At 38.9% G+C, this 18,460-nt stretch overlaps 1 protein-coding gene across 4 annotated transcripts in view; it reads right to left on the bottom strand.

Moving 5' to 3' along the window:
• Nucleotides 1-18,460, bottom strand: part of CSTPP1 (centriolar satellite-associated tubulin polyglutamylase complex regulator 1) — a 236,679-nt gene that overhangs the window by 162,574 nt on the left and 55,645 nt on the right. The window lies entirely within an intron of this gene.

Genomic DNA, 18,460 nt, shown 5'->3' with positions numbered 1-18,460 from the left:
GGTAGAGGCTGCAGTGAGCCATGACTGCACCACTGCACTCCAACCTGGGTGACAGACAGAGATCCTGCCTCAAAAAAAAAAAGAGACAGAGACAGAGAGAGAGTAGAACAGAAGTAAATTTGAAGAGCTAATTATTGAGAATTTTCCAGGACTGATAAATGATATCAAGCTATAGGTTCAAGAAGCACTGAGAACACCGAATAGTTTAAATATAAAGAAAAGCAAAACTAGACACATTACACTAAAACTATCAAAAACCAAAGACCAAGTAGAAATATCCAAAAACCATCCAGAGATTTAAAAAAAGATTATTTTCAAAGAAGCAAGAATAAAACTGAGAGCAACTTCTCAACAAAGTCAGTAGAAACCAAAAGATAATGGAATGGTAAAACAGCTGCTAACCTATAATTTATCTCAGGAAAAAAACTGCCCTTCAAAAATGAGGTGAAAATTTAAATAAGATGTATAGATTAGTTAATAGTTTTGAATTAATGTTAAGTTCTTGATTTTGGCAATTATATTATGGATACAGGAAATGTTAACATTAGTAGAAGCTGTATGAAATGGATGTGGGAACTCCATATATAGATTTTTTTAAACTTTGTGTAAGTCCAAAATTATTCACACACATTCTAAAAAGGTAAAATGAAAACAATTTCAGAATGGAAGCTCCATAAGAGTTAAAATTTCTGGTCTGTTTTTTTCACTGCTATATCCCTAGTATCTAGAACGCTAAGACGTAGGCACTCAATAAATATATATTGAATGAATGAGTGAACAACAGTAGTAGCAGTAGCTACCAATTAATTCAACACTTATTGTATCTTAAGTGAAATGCCAAGCACTTTACTTTCATTAACTCATTTAATCATTCCAACAATTATGTAACATGGAATTTTATATTTTATATATGAGTCTCCCTATTTTATAGATGAGGTAAGCAATCTGCCCAAGATCTCATACCAGAAAGTGGCAGGCCCTCTAACATAGACCTATCTGATTCCAAAGTCCATATTCTTAACCACTATGTTATGGTGCTTTCATGTTGCAAAATATGTCTCCTTTCTGTTTTGTTTATCCAAACTCTACCTTCCTTTCCAAAATTAAGACAAACTCCTCTATAATGACTCAACTAATTTTACTTAACTAATAGCCATTATTTTTCCTTACTCTCAATTCTCAGTGTACTGGGCCATATAACTTAATGCCATTATATAAGGTCTTGTATTGCTCTGTAATTGTTCGTTATTCAATGAGTTTTACCTCTTTAGCCAGATTACATCTTACAGGGAAGTGACCATATCTTATATTCCTATTAATATAGAGCACATTTGAAGCTCTGTAACAATACTTAATATTTTTGTAAAGGGATGAAGAAAAACATTTCCATGCAAGAAACAGTGTTTTTGAATGCTTTAGTGATCAGGCTTACATGGTCTAAGATTCTAAACATAAAATTTGACTCACAAAAACAAAAAAACCACTATCTTAAAAAGTTTTTACATCAAATTTTCTGAAGTACCTCTTTTTCCTTATGACATTTTAGGGGATGTTCAGGGTAATTTGGACATAGCAGTACAAGTTCTCCTGGTTAAACCTTCTTGAGAGGGTATATAGATTGCATAGAAGGTAAAGTATGAGAGTGTGCAGATGAACAATTATCCCCACACATGTAAGCTGCAGTTTGTCTGGTGTAAATATACTCTCCCTGCCTGGAACTGCCTGTGTAATGTTCTCTCTTTGGGCTCTGTGGTTTCTCAATACATTCCAACTGTTCAGAGGCTGGAGCTTGGCTCCGCAAGCATAGATAAACAGCTTCCTGGAGCAGGCTGCCAGCATGAGGAGCAATGACCTCAGCAGAGAAAGTCTGCTTTTCATTACCCTGAGCACATCACTATACTGCTAGAGCTAAGAGTGGGAACAACACAAGTTGGATAGAATTGACTGACTCAAGTCTCCCATTACACCTTGAGTTTTAAAATTCTGTATCTAGAGGAAAGGGGGTAAAGACAGGAAGTGAGAAAATGGCATATGCAAAGAAAACAAAGATGGAAAAACTTTCTTAGGCTATTCTGTGAATGAACTAAATGATGAGTGAAGTGGTTAAGAGTCATGCAGGCAATCATTGAATGTTTTAGTCTCCAAAAACGTACACAAAATACAGGGCAAGAAAGAAGTGTTATAGAAAGTAAGAGAGGCCAGGTACAGTGGCGCACACCTGTAATTCTAGCATTCTGGGAGGCTGAGGCAGGAGGATAACATGAGCCCAGGAGTTCAAGACCAGTTTGAGCAATAAAATGAGACCCCTATCTCTATAAAAAAGAAAAAAAAAAGTTAGCTGGGTATGGTGGCATGCACCTGTGGTCATGGCTACATGGGAAGCTGAGGCAGGAGGATTGCTTGAGCCCAGGAGGTTAAGGCTGCAATGAGCCATGTTTGTGCCACAACTCCAGCCTGGCTGACAGAGTGAGACACTATCTCAAAAAAACAAAAACAAAAACAAAAACAAAAAACAAAAACAAACCAGTAACAACAACAACAACAAAAAACAAACAAAAGAGAGACTAAAAAGTCCTCAAGATCTTCAACTCTGATGCCATTTAAAGAGAGAGAAAAGGAAGACTATCCGGATCCACAGAGATACAAAAATCCCAGAAAAGTGGAGCTTAAGGAGAACAACACATAATGAAGATGAATTATATATAGCCAGACATCTTGCATGTGTAATTTCATGTGATTTGCATAACAACCCTAGAAGATAGGTATTATCATCCCTAGCAATAATCTAGACCTAGAAAATTATAATACAATGACATCAACAAAGACATTTGTTGTTGATATTATTTAATGACAAAGGGATGATTTCAAGTCTGCTTCTACGGCCACCCAGGAAACAATGCTTTTCCCAAACATCTCTCATTGTAGTATTATCTATTGTTGCAGCCCCAGAACTCAGCAATACTAGAACTGTGACCTAGAAGAAATGTACACACTTGTTGTGCCACTTTCTGATAAGACAGTTTCTGCAGTGCTGGTAGCATTGCATCTGATAGTTGAAGAAGGGAATCACAATTATGTCCTCAGACAAGAAATTGGTTAGATATGACCCCTCCTGAAGGATCCTGAGAGACAATTTGTTTTTTGGAGAAGTCACTGACTATAAAGATGCACCTGCAAGGGGGCCAGGAGCTGAGAGACAGACAAACATCTTAGCAAATTCTAAAAGCAGAGCGAAGCTTCATTTGACTTTCATTTCACTTTTCTCAGGGAAGAAGAACCTTTGTGTTACTGCCAAAATCCTAACTGTCCTTCCTTCCTCTCTGTCCCCTCCACCCCCATGCCAGCTCATTAAAGATCTTCTGGTTAAAGGTGCCAAATTGTGTCATTCTTTCCTACTCCAGTGCCAAGCCTGTGCCACTGGCACCACAGATTGATCTGCTAGAGTTCTGAGCAAATTATGGAAGAAATTAAAAGCCCTGAAAATTTTAAATTGTTCTGTTGCTGGTGAAGTAAAGCTTTTTAAACTTCTTCTTCTTCTTGTAGAGACAGGGGTCTCATTGTGTTGCCCAGGATGGCCTCAAACTCCTGGCCTCAAGTGATTTTCCCACCTTGGCTTCCCAAAGTGCTGGGATTATAGGTGTGAGCCTATAATCTGGCCTAGTTTCTTAACTTTTGATGACTGACTTTACATTGCTAATGGCATGACACTTGTTAATTAAGACTCATGTGAGTGTACTTGATTGCCAGACGAGTATTCAGGGAATTATCAGAGTGGTGGTGTGAAGGAATTTCAGGGCTTGGGCCAAATAAAGATCCTTCATATTATTTATAGATTGAAATAAATCAAGTTATTTATCTAAGGGGAGATATTTTAATGTAAAAAATCAGACCTAAATTTTATACTAGCTAGCTGCAAAAGCAGCTCCCATGAAAACAGAAATAGTATCATTGGGGCTTAAGAACACTTCAGCCAAGGATGGTGTTTCTTCATTTCCTCTTATTGAATGGTTTCATAACAGATCAGTTTCTCTTAACTTGTAGAAGGCAGGGGGTGGGGTGGGGGGAACAAGGTCTTTCCTGACAGGGAGAATCTGGGCCCAATTATTACTTCTGTAACCTTTGACTCTGACTTCTAAACGAGTCAAGGGACCAGTGGGCTGTGAAATAGCTTCCTCCATTACCAGGTCAAGTGCTGCTGGATAGTTTCCTGTAACCATAATACAAAGGGACTGAAGAAGTGAGATGGATTCTACAAAAACAGGCAACTTCTTGCATCCCCAATGACCCTGGATTTTTAAGTTTCAAAACAGATTTTGACTCTTAACTCACCACCATGGCTCCCTGCAGTCTTTTTGCTATAGCATACCTCTAGTAATACAGAAAAGAGCCAGAAAGAATCCTCTATAGATTTGGTTCTATGATGGTCTAACAGAGGTGCCTGGCCTAGTAACAGTGGGGATAGGGTTGCTTTAACTGAAGGCAAATCTCTTCCTGACAATCATCTGAGTCTGTGGGAAACCAGATGCTGACAATGAGAAATGGGTAATTTTCTGTTACAATGTGTAACAGCTAAGAACTGAACTATGGAAAAAAGTCAGGGGAGGGGGTGGGTAAAGGGGGAAGAATTACCCCTTTTGAAGAAGTCTATAATAGGATTAGTCACCATTACTTTACCACACCACATTTTGGCTCAATTTAACGTAAATAAGTAGAGAAAACATGAGCAGAAATGGCCCAAAGAAGTCTCAAGTCCATCTCTCATTCAGAGCTACAAGCCTGGAAATCAGTGAAGTCTTGGTTTGTTCTGATGTGCTTCTTGTTGCCTCACACCTGCTCCTCTGTTACCATGGACACAAGAAGAACCCCAAACAACATTATTTAAACTCTAGATGGTGAATGATCCTTAAAAAATCTGTCACCTTTAGAATGAATGTTTATGCCCTGATTGTTATAGATTATATAGGAAAGAAGTGGGTCATCTTTTCATAGGGCTTAAAGCACCTGTCTGAAAAAAAAATAACAAGAAATGATACATATTTTATAATCACGGATTGTTTTCATTAGAGTTACGTTTTAAGTTATTTAGGAATATGCACTATTACCTATGTAACAAACCTGCACGTTCTACACATGTATCCCAGAACTTAAAGAAAAAAAAAAGAAAAAAGAAAAAAAAAACGGATATGCACTATTGGAATCTCTTTTTTTCTCCAAGGATGAATTAATGAAGTTCATATTTTATGGATTTATTTGAATCAAAATTAATTCTGATGATTAACATGTATCAAAATGAAATTATTAATGCTCCTTTTCTAAAAACTGACAAAGATTTCCATCTCCATATTTATACTATGTAGTGTAGAACACAAATACTTTTGATGATGAATTATTTTATTTACTTTCACTGGTTAAATAGGAGCAGAGCATGAGGGAGGCCAACTACCCATGACGGGGTCCTAAGAACACTGCCTAGTAAGGGTACTCCATTCTCAGTAGCAACAAATAAAATCAATCAAATGATCATTTTTGGACACAGGAAGCTTACTTAGATAATCAGGTGGACAAAGAAAAGGTGCGTCACCCTCTGAGCTAAGTTATTGGCTCTCTGATGGGATGAGCTCTCAATCGTCATCTCTTCCAAGAGGACTTCCCTGTCCATACTATATATTACCTTACTCTGGCTGTCTTCTTGTTATTTGTCTTGTTACAGTTACCAGCTGTGTAACCATGAGAATGTTACTTTTATGTGCCTGAATTTCCTTATGAGTAAAATGAGGATAATGTTAATACCCTGTTTATATAGAACTGTGAAGATTAAATAAAATAATGGATATTATATGCTTAGAACAGTGCCTAGCACACAGTGTTTATTAACTATTAGCTATTCTCATCCTCATCAGTTTGCTTGTTTATTGATTATTGCCCTCATTAAAACACTAGGTTCATAAAGATAGGTACCTTATTTGTCTTGCTCACTGCTCTATTCCCATTGCATAGTACACACAGGCATAGAGTAGGTGGCCAAAAGTAATTTGTGAATGAATAATTCACAAATGAATGCTGTCATATTCTCATGTATCCTTAAAATAAACCAAAGGTAGTCTGTGTACTTCTTTCCCTTGCAACCAAAACAGTCATCATAAAAACTTCACCAAAAAACTAAAATCATCCTTTAAAAAACAAAAACAAGACACTTGATCATAAAAGCGAGCTCTCCTGGGCCCACCAACCAAGACCACAGAATATTATTCTTTTCTATATTAGTATGTGGAAGTCAAGCTCCCTGATGCCATAGTGTTGGAACTATCAATTTAGCCTGTGAAGAATGGTTCCCAATTCTGATACAAATTCTCAGATTTCATCCTGTTTTTCTCTCATCATTATTTTCCAATGTCTCAAAAAGCCACATTTCTCATTTTATCTTTACCACAAGAATCTGGTCACACTCTGCTGTGGTTTCTAAGTTAGAGCTACTCTCGCCCATTTTCTTGGATGTATTTCTTCAGAGGTCCTGACCCAGTGCTGACATTTGGCCTATTCTTAGAGTAGCACCTCTAAATATTAATTTCTTTTACCTTCCACTGGTTGAAGGACAACATTCAGAGGTAGAGGTTACATACAACATAAAAGAAAATCCTCTGGGATTTAGTATCCGTCTTTCAAGAGTGTCCAGACGAATATGATCTACAGAGCTCATGGTCTTGCAGACATACACAAAGTACTGTTCAGCCACTTGTGTTTTACAGTTTATCCAGATTTGCTGGAACAGTCATGGACTTGTTTGAAAACACCAACAACCAAGGAGTGACAGACAGCATAGGTGAGAGGGCAAGCAGACCCAGAGAAGAAAATCAGAAGAGAAGCCTTCCAAATACAATTTCAAGGAGTACTTTTATCACTGTTTAAAGGTAAATCACCCACGACTAAATATATGAAAGTCTCAAGATGTGAACTCGAAACTGTAAGATGGAAGGATACCGTTAACATATTTTTGAAAATCATGCTTCCTGCTCTTTATAGTCAGCTCTAGTTGCATCCCCCAAAAGGCCATATTAAACATTTAAATGGCAGTAAACTGAGGTCACCAGCTAAGGCTGTGTGATAAGCTTGCAAAGTATAGTTCATAAGGGAGAATTCAAAAATAGTAGAAATTATAGCTAGAAGAAACCTCCAAATATGATCTGGTTAGCCCTCTAGCAACATTAAGCAGTAAAGTGGCTTGGAGGCAGTAGAGAACAGTGGACTCTATAATACTGCAGATGAGGCTTGATTCCTGAGTCTGTCACTTAACAGCTTGTGAACTTGAAGAAGCTATTTTAACCTTTCTGAGCATCCACTTCCTCCTCTATAAAACAGAGATAACAATAATAATAGTACCCATCTCAAACAATTGTAGTAGCTGAGACATGGTATTAGTTTAGTAAAACCTGCATATTATAATATATAATTATTATATTATTATTATTATCATGTAAGGCTTTATTAAACCCACTTCATAGATGAGGCAACTGAAGCCCATATTTCAGAAATTTGCCCAGGGTTATAGAGTGAGGACTTACAAGAATAAGCAGCTCTTTTTCCTTCTAGGGTAGTGCTCTTTCCACTTCACTATGTTTCTCTTATTAATCAATACAAAACTGAAGCCTGAGGCCAGGCGCGGTGGCTCACACCTGTAATCCCAGCACTTTGGGAGGCCGAGGCAGGCGGATCACAAGGTCAGGAAATCGAGACCATCCTGGCTAACACGGTGAAGCCCCCTCTCTACTAAAAATACAAAAAACAAAAATTAGCCGGGCATGTGGCGGGCACCTGTAGTCCCAGCTACTCGGGAGGCTGAGATGGGAGAATGTCGTGAACCTGAGAGGCGGAGCTTGCGGTGAGCCGAGATCGCGCAACTGCACCCCAGCCTGGGCGACAGAGCAAGACTCCATCTCAAAAAACAAAACAAAACAAAACAAAAAAACTGAAGCCTGAAAGTGAAGGATTTTCACTAACTAAATCAAATTCACAAAGTAAACTCAGGAGCTTCCATCATCCAGGTCTCCTTGTCTACCAAATTATACTTACACTACTTCCCATTCTGTCATACATCCACACCTTTCAGGTCTTCAAAAAAAAAGAAAACCCAAAAGTTTCTGGAGCTGGTTTATTTTTCACTGCTTAGAATAATTTACCTCAGGCCAATCTGGTGTCATAGACTTATGGAAGTGTCAGGTATGTGTCACTCGTATATTATGTAAATTTCAGCTTTCTGGGGACAAGAAACAGCCTGCTTGGCAAGTACATTTCTATCAGCACTGTAGAAAATCTTACGATTTTTTTTCAACAGTGTGTTGGTAGATAAAAGCTGCCTACAGTCAGCCTTACTGTTGGTTCACTACAGCTCAGCATTGGCTACACAGAACAAGTGGAATTCACTTTTGGAGTGCAAGGCGCACAGTATACAGCTTCTAAAATGGCAGAATATAGAGCTTTACCAAAAAGAATCAAGAAAGGGAGGAAAAGGGGAGGTTCCAAGATGGCCGAATAGGAACAGCTCCAGTCTACAGCTCCCAGCGTGAGTGACGCAGAAGATGGGTGATTTCTGCATTTCCAGCTGAGCTTTGAAGAGAGTAATGGATCTCCCAGCACGGAGTCTGAGATCTGAGAATGGAAAGACTGCCTCCTCAAGTGGGTCCCTGACCCCCGAGTAGCCTAACTGGTAAGCACCTCCTAGTAGGGGCCAACTGACACCTCATACGGCTGGGTGCCCCTCTGAGACAAAGCTTCCAGAGGAACGATCAGGCAACTACATTTGCCCCTCTGCAATATTTGCGGTTCTGTAGCCTCCGCTGGTGATACCCAGGCAAACAGGGTCTGGAGTGGACCTCCAACAAACTCCAACAGACCTGTAGCTGAGGGTCCTGTCTGTTAGAAGGAAAACTAACAAACAGAAAGGGCATCCACACCAAAACCCCATCTGTACGTCACCATCATCAAAGACCAAAGGTAGATAAAACCACAAAGATGGGGAGAAACCAGAGCAGAAAAGCTGAAAATTCTAAAAATCAGAGTGCCTCTTCTCCAAAGAAACGCAGATCCTCACCAGCAACAGAGGAAAGCTGGACAGAGAATGACTTTGACGAGTTGAGAGAAGAAGGCTTCAGACGATCGGTAATAACAAACTTCTCCGAGCTAAAGGAGGATGTCCAAATCCATCGCAAAGAAGCTAAAAACCTTGAAAAATGATTAGACGAATGGCTAACTAGAATAACCAGTGTAGAGAAGACCTTAAATGACCTGATGGAGCTGAAAACCATGGCACAAGAACTATGTGACGCACACACAAGCTTCAGTAGCCGATTTGATAAACTGGAAAAAAGGGTAAGAGTGATTGAAGATCAAATGAATGAAATGAAGCAAGAAGAGAAGTTTAGAGAAAAAAGAGTAAAAAGAAACTAACAAAGCCTCCAAGAAATATAGGACTATGTGAAAAGACCAAATCTACATCTGATTGGTGTACCTGAAAGTAATGCGGAGAACGGAACCAAGTTGGAAAACACTCTGCAGGATATTATCCAGGAGAACTTCCCTAACCTAGCGAGGAAAGCCAACATTCAAATTTAGGAAATACAGAGAACGCCACAAAGATACTCCTTGAGAAGAGCAACTCCAAGACACAAAATTGTCAGATTCATCAAAGCTGAAATGAAGGAAAAAATGTTAAGGACAGCCAGAGGGAAAGGTCGGGTTACCCACAAAGGGAAGCCCATCAGACTAACAGCGGATCTCTTGGCAGAAACTCTACAAGCCAGAAGAGAATGGGGGCCAATATTCAACATTCTTAAAGAAAAGAATTTTCAACCCAGAATTTCATACCCAGTCAAACTAAGCTTCATAAGTGAAGGAGAAATAAAATCCTTTACAGACAAGCAAATGCTGAGAGATTTTGTCACCACCAGGCGAGCCCCTGAAGGAAGCACTAAACATGGAAAGGAAAAACCAGTACCAGCCACTGCAAAAACATGCCAAATTGTAAAGGCCATCAAGGCTAGGAAGAAACTGCATCAACTAAAGAGCAAAATAATCAGCTAACATCATAATGACAGGATCAAATTCACACATTAACAATATTAACCTTAAATGTAAATGGGCTAAATGCTCCAGTTAAAAGACACAGACTAGCAAATTGGATAAAGAGTCAAGACCCATCAGTGTGCTGTATTCAGGAGACCCATCTCACATGCAGAGACACACATAGGCTCAAAATAAAGGGATGGAGGAAGATCTACCATGCAAATGGAAAACAAAAAAAAAGCAGGGGTTGCAATCCTAGTCTTTGATCAAACAGACTTTAAACCAACAAAGATCAAAAGAGACAAAGAAGGCCATTACATAATGGTAAAGGGATCAATTCAACAAGAAGAGCTAATTATCCTAAATATATACGCACCCAATACAGGAGCACCCAGATTCATAAAGCAAGTCCTTAGAGACCTACAAAGAGACTTAGACTCCCACACAATAATAATGGGAGACTTTAACACCCCACTGTCAATATAAGAAGATCAACGAGACAGAAAGTTAACAAGGATATCCAGGAATTGAACTGAGCTCTGCACCAAGCAGACCTAGTAGACATCTACAGAACTCTCCACCCCATATCAACAGAATATACATTCTACTCAGCACCACATCGCACTTATTCCAAAACTGACCACACAGTTGGTAGTAAAGCACTCCTCAGCAAATGTAAAAGACCAGAAATTATAACAAACTGTCTCTCAGACCACAGTGCAATCAAACTAGAACTCAGGATGAAGAAACTCTCTCAAAACCAATCAACTACATGGAAACTGAACAACTTGCTCCTGAATGACTACTGGGTACGTAATGAAATGAAGGCAGAAATAAAGATGTTCTTTGAAACCAATGAGAACAAAGACACAACATGCCAGAATCTCTGGGACACATTTAAAGCAGTGTGTAGAGGGAAACTGATAGCACTAAATGCCCACAAGGGAAAGCAGGAAAGATCTAAAACTGACACCCTAACATCACAATTAAAAGAACTAAAGAAGCAAGAGCAAACAAATTCAAAAGCTAGCAGAAGGCAAGAAACAACTAAGATCAGAGCAGAACTGAAGGAGATAGAGACACAAAAAAACTTTCAAATAATCAATGAATGCAGGAGCTGGTTTTTTGAAAAGATCAACAAAATTGATAGACCACTAGCAAGACGAATAAAGAAGAAAAGAGAGAAGAATCAAATAGACGCAATACAAAATGATAAAGGGGATATTACCACTGATCCCACAGAAATACAAACTACCATAAGAGAATGCTATAAATACCTCTACGCAAATAAACTAGAAAATATAGAAGAAATGGATAAATTCCTCGACACATACACTCTCCCAAGACTAAACCACAAAGAAGTTGAATCCCTGAGTAGACCCATAACAGGCTCTGAAATTAAGGCAATAATTAATAGCCTACCAACCAAAAAAAGTCCAGGACCAGATGGATTCACAGCTGAATTCTACCAGAGGTACAAAGAGGAGCTGGTACCATTCCTTTTGAAACTATTCCAATCAATAGAAAAAGAGGGAATCCTCCCTAACTCATTTTATGAGGCCAGCATCATCCTGATACCAAAGCCTGGCAGAGACATAACAAAAAAAGAGAATTTTAGACCAATATCCCTGATGAACATCGATGCAAAAATCCTCAATAAAATACTGGCAAACCGAATCCAGCAGCACATCAAAAAGCTTATCCACCATGATCAAGTGGGCTTCATCCCTGGGATGCAAGGCTGGTTCAACATACACAAATCAATAAATGTAATCCATCATATAAACAGAACCAAAGACAAAAACCACATGATTATCTCAATAAATGCAGAAAAGGCCTTTGACAAAATTCAACAGCCCTTCATGCTAAAAACTCTCAATAAATCAGGTATTGATGGGGTGTATCTCAAAATAATAAGAACTATTTATGACAGTCCCACAGCCAATATCATACTGAATGGGCAAAAGCTGGAAGCATTCCCTTTGAAAACTGGCAAAAGACAGGGATGCCCTCTCTCAACACTCTTATTCAACATAGTGTTGGAAGTTCTAGCCAGGGCAATCAGGCAGGAGAAAGAAATAAAGGGTATTCAATTAGGAAAAGAGGAAGTCAAATTGTCCCTGTTTGCAGATGACATGATTGTATATTTAGAAAACCCCATCATCTCAGCCCCAAATCTCCTTAAGCTGATAAGCAACTTCAGCAAAGTCTCAGGATACAAAATCAAGGCGCAAAAATCACAAGCATTCCTATACACCAATAACAGACAAACCGAGAGCAAAATCATGAGTGAACGCCCATTCACAATTGCTTCAAAGAGAATAAAATACCCAGGAATCCAACTTACAAGGGATGTGAAGGACCTCTTCAAGGAGAATTATAAACCACTGCTCAACGAAATAAAAGAGGACACAAACAAATGGAAGAACATTCCATGCTCATGGATAGGAAGAATCAATATCGTGAAAATGGCCATACTGCCCAAGGTAATTTATAGATTCAATGCCATCCCCATCAAGCTAACAATGACTTTCTTCACAGAACTGGAAAAAACTACTTTAAAGTACATATGGAACCAAAAAAGAGCCCTCATTGCCAAGACAATCCTAAGTCAAAAGAACAAAGCTGGAGACATCATGCTATCTGACTTCAAACTATACTACAAGGCTACAGTAACCAAAACAGCATGGTACTGGTACCAAAACAGAGATATAGACCAATGGAACAGAACAGAGCCCTCAGAAATAATACCACACATCTACAACCATCTGATCTTTGACAAACCTGACAAAAACAAGAAATGGGGAAAGGATTCCCTATTTAATAAATGGTTCTGGGAAAACTGGCTAGCCATATGTAGAAAGCTGAAACTGGATCCCTTCCTTACACCTTATACAAAAATTAATTCAAGATGAATTAAAGACTTAAATGTCAGACCTAAAACCATAAAAACCCTAGAAGAAAACCTAGGCAAAAAAAAAAAAAAGAAAAGAAAACCTAGGCAATACCATTCAGGACAGGCATGGGCAAGGACTTCTTCACGTCTAAAACACCAAAAGCAATGGCAACAAAAGCCAAAACTGAGAGATGGGGTATAATTAAACTAAAGAGCTTCTGCACTGCAAAAGAAACTACCATCAGAGTGAACAGGCGACCTACAGAATGGGAGAAAATTTCTGCAATCTACCCATCTGACGAAGGGCTACTATCCAGAATCTACAAAGAACTTCAACAAATTTACAAGAAAAAATCAAACAACCCCATCAAAAATTGGGCAAAGGATACGAACAGACACTTCTCAAAAGAAGACATTTATGCAGCCAACAGACACATGAAAAAATGCTCATCAGCACTGGCCATCAGAGAAACACAAATCAAAACCACAGTGAGATACCATTTCACACCAGTTAGAATGGTGATCATTAAAAAGTCAGGAAACAACAGGTGCTGGAGAGGATGTGGAGAAATAGGAACATTTTTACACTGTTGGTGGGACTGTAAACTAGTTCAACCATTATGGAAGACAGTGTGGCGATTACTCAAGGATCTAGAACTAGAAATACCATTTGACCCAGCTATCCCATTACTGGGTATATACCCAAAGGATTATAAATCATGCTGCTATAAAGACACATGCACATGTATGTTTATTGTGGCACTATTCACGATAGCAAAGACTTGGAACCAACCCAAATGTCCATCAATGATAGACTGGGTTAAGAAAATGGGCACATATACACCATGGAATACTATGCAGCCATAAAAAAGGATGAGATCATGTCCTTTGTAGGGACATGGATGAAGCTGGAAACCATCACTCTGAGCAAACTGTCACAAGAAGAGAAAACCAAACACCGCATGTTCTCACTCATAGGTGGGCATTGAACAATGAAAACACTTGGACACAGGATGGGAAACATCACACACTGGGGCCTGTCTTGGGGTTGGGGGAGGGGGAAGGGATAGCATTAGTAGATATACCTAATGTAAATGACAAGTTAATGGGTGCAGCACACCAACATGGCACATGTATACATATGTAACAAACCTCCATCTTGTGCACATATACCCTAGAACTTAAAGTATAATAAAAAATAATAATAAATAAATAAAATAAAAAAAGAAAGGGAGGAAAAAACAAGAAAGTAGTCCTTACTATAACAAAATCTAGAAGAGTAGATAGTATTCAATAACTTAAAATATAGATACTGCTGTTGATTCAATAAATGTTTAGCTAACATCTATTATATGCAAAGCATCATGCCAAGTACCAGGAATGCAAAGATGAAGAATAAATGAGGCCGGACACAAATGGCTCACCCCTATAATCCCAACACTTTGGGACGCCAAGGCGGGCAGATCACTTGAGGCCAGGAGTTCAAGACAAGCCTGGCTAACACGGTGAAACCCCGTCTCTACTAAAAATACAAAAATTAGCCAGGTATGGTGGCGGGTGCCTGTAATCCCAGCTACTCGGGAGGCTGAGGCGGGAGAATCTCTTGAACCCGGGAGACGGAGGTTGCAGTGAGCCAAGATTGCACCACTGCACTCCGGCCTGGGCAACAGAGGGAGACTCTGCCTCAAAAAAAAACTTAAATGATGCCTACCTTCAAGCAACCAGTGTAATAGGGAAAAGACTTGTAACAGAGATGGGGAGGGGAGTAAAATGAAGAAAGCCAGGAAGAAGCATTACCCCCAGAAGAGTCATATTTCACTTGGCAAGGAGCCTCAAGAGTGCTGGTACAGATTAAATGGTATAGAAACTTGACCCGTAGGCTTGTCAGTTCACTTGTCTGTTCTGTAAAAGCAAGCAAGGCTATTCAATCTCAGTCTTTATTCCCTGCCCACCTCATTTGCTCCAGCCCACGTCATGAGAACAAATAAAATTCCTTTCTCTACTTCATCCTCCTTTAGAAGATTGGGTGAAAGGAACAACTTTACTCCCAGAAAGCTTCTTTTTCCAACGAACCTAAATGCCAATCCATAAAAAATCTAGATTTCATTGAAAAGAACTTTAGAGTTCAGCAAAAGAGCTAGGGAATCTCAAGTATTCCCCTAACAGAAACCCAAGTTGAGGCCATTTGAATAGCTGTCTGATCTCCAAGGAGCCTCTGGAGAACAGAAAGGAAAAAAAAAAAAAAAAAACTATGTTCAAGAAAGATGAACTTGAGTTCAAGATTCACTTAAATGGAAGCCTATAAGGATTACTCTTCCTTTCTTAGAATGTTCCCAAAAACCAGAAGAAAAGGAAAGAGAATCCAAATGATTATATAAATATGTGATGGCATATGTATTTCTCTAGCACATCCTTTCATGAAGATTGCGTTTTGCATGGTACTGGTACAAAAACAGACACATAGACCAATGCAAAGTACAGAAAACTCAAAAATAAAGCACACACTTAAAACAATCTTATCTTTGACAAGGCTGACAAAAACAAGCACTGGGGAAAGGACTCCCTGTTTAATAAATGGTGCTGGGATAACTGGCTAGCCATATGCAGAAGAATGAAACTGGACCCTTACCTTTCACTATATACAAAAATTAATTCAAGATAAAGATTTAAATGTAAGATCTCAAACTATAAAAATCCTAGAAGAAAACCTAGGAAATATCCTTCTCAACATCAGCCTTGGCAAATAATTCTTGGCCAAGTCCCCACAAGCAATTGCAACAAAAACAAAAATTGACAAGTGGGACCTAATTAAACTAAAAAGCTTCTGCACAGCAAAAGAAACTATCAATAGACAACCTACAGAATGGGAAAAAATATTCACAAACTATGCATCCAACAAAGGTCTAATATCCAGAATCTATAAGGAACTTAAGAAGCAAAAACCAAATAACCCCATTTAAAAATGCTCAAAGGACATGAACAGACATTTTCTCAAAAGAAGATATATAAGTGGCCAAGAAACATATGAAAAAAATGCTCATTATCACTCATCATCAGAGAAATGCAAATCAAAACCACAGTGAGATACCATCTCATGCCAGTCAGAATGACTATTATTAAAAAGTCAAAAACAAAAAAAACACACAGATGCTGGCAAATCTGCTGAGAAAAGAGGATGCTTATACACTGTTGGTGGGAATATAAATTAATTCAGCTACCGTGGAAATGAGTTTGGAGATTTCTCAAAGAACTTAAAACAGAGCTACGATTTGACTCGGCAATCCCATTCATTAGTGGGTATGCCAAAGGAAAATACATCATTCTCCCCATGCACTCGTACATTCATTGCTGCACTATTCACAATAGCAAAGACATGGAGTCAACCTAGGTGCCCATCAAGGTGAATTGGATAAAGAAAATATGGTACATATATACCATGGAGTACTATGCAGCCATAAAAAAGAATGAAATCATGTCCTTTGCAGCAACATGGATGGAGCTAGAGGCCATAATCCTAAGTGAATTAATGTAGGTACAGAAAACCAAATACTACATGTTCTCACTTACAAGTGAGAGCTAAACATTGAGCATTCATGGACATGAACATGGGAGCAACAGACACTGTGGACTGCTAGAGGGGAGAAGGGAGAGGGGTAATGGGTCAAAAACTACCTATTGGGTACTATGCTCACTACCTGGGTGCAATGTACCCATGTAACAAACCTGCACATGTATTCCCTGTATCTAAAATAAAAGTTGGAAGAAAAAGAATATTAATGTGTTTTTAAAGTGTTTATCTCATTCAGCCTAAAAACAGTTCTGTGATATTCAAAAAGTGGTAATCAGTTGGGCATGGTGGCTCATGCCTACAATCCCAACACTTTGAGAGGCCAAGGTGAGAGGATTACTTGAGGCCTGGAGTTCAAAACCAGCCTGGTCAACATACTGAAACCCTGTCTCTACAAAAGATAGATTTTAAATTTAGCTGAGCATGATAGTACATACCTGTAGTCCCAGCTACTGGGGAGGCTGAGGCAGGAGGATTCCTTGAGCCCAGGAGTTCAAGGCTACAATGAGTCATGATGATGCCACTGTACTCCAGCCTGAACAACAGAGTAAAATTCTATCTCAGAAAAATAAAAAAGGTAGTAATCATTTTGACTTTTACACATTCTAAGTATACTTTATAAAGAAGTATGACCTGTTTTTTTTTTTTTTGAGATGGAGTCTCTCTCTGTTGGCCAGGCTGGAGTGCAGTGGCACCATCTTGGCTCACTGCCACCTCTGCCTACTGGGTTCAAGCGATTCTCCTGCCTCAGCCTCCCTAGTAGCCGGGATTACAGGTGCGTGCCACCATGCCTGGCTGATTTTTGTATTTTTAGTAGAGATGGGGTTTCAACATGTTGGTCAGGCTGGTCTCCAACTCCTGACCTCATGATCTGCCAACCTCAGCCTCCCAAAGTGCTGGGATTACGGGCTTGAGCCACCATGCCTGGCCTAAGTATGACCTTTCAAATATATAATCTATGAAAGATATCCTCCCTCTAGAAATATTCCTTTAAAAATTTTTTTTAAGTTCTAATTTTCATGGGTACATAGTAGGTGTATATATTTTTAGGGCACATAATATGTTTTGATACAGACATGCAATGTTAAATAATCATATCATGGAGAATAGGGTATCCACCCCATCAAGCATTTATCCTTTGTGTTACAAACAATCTAAATGTACCCTTTGAGTTATTTTAAAATGAACAATTAAGTTATCATTGACTAGAGTCACCCTGTTGTGCTATCAAATAGCAGGTCTTATTCATTCTTTTTTTTCTTTTTTTGTACCCATCAACCATCCCCACCTCTTCCCCCAGCCCCCTGCTACCCTTCCCAATCTCTGGTAACCATCCTTCTATTCTCTTTGTCCATGAGTTTAATTGTTTTGATTTTTACATCCCACAAACAAGTGAGAACATCCAATGTTTGTCTTTCTGTGCCTGGCTTATTTCACTTAACATAATGATCTTCAGTTCCATTAATGTTGTTGCAAATGACAGGATCTCATTCTTTCTTAGGGCCAAATAATACTCCATTGTGTATATGTACCACATTTTCTTTACCCATTCATCTATTGATGGACACTTAGATTGCTTCCAAATCTTAGTACTCTAAACAGTGCTGCAACAAACATAGGAGTACTGATATTTATTCGATACACTAATTTCCTTTCTTTTGGGTATATACCCAGCAGTGGAATTGCTGGATCATATGGCAGCCCTATTCCTAGTTTTTTGAGGAACCTCCAAACTGTTCTCCACAGTGGTTATACTAATTTACATCCCCATCAACAGTGTAGAAGGGTTCCCTTTCTCCACATCCTCGCCAGCATTTGTTATTGCCTGTCTTTAGGATACAAGCCATTGTAACTGGGGTGAGACGTTATCTCATTGTAGTTTTGATTTGCATTTCTCTGATGATCAATGATGTTGAGCACCTTTGCTTATGCCTGTTTGC

This window comes from Gorilla gorilla, chromosome 9 (genome assembly GCF_029281585.2).
Source record: "Gorilla gorilla gorilla isolate KB3781 chromosome 9, NHGRI_mGorGor1-v2.1_pri, whole genome shotgun sequence".
In the NCBI taxonomy this organism is placed as follows: domain Eukaryota; kingdom Metazoa; phylum Chordata; class Mammalia; order Primates; family Hominidae; genus Gorilla; species Gorilla gorilla.
This window is presented reverse-complemented; position numbering and strand designations above follow the sequence as displayed.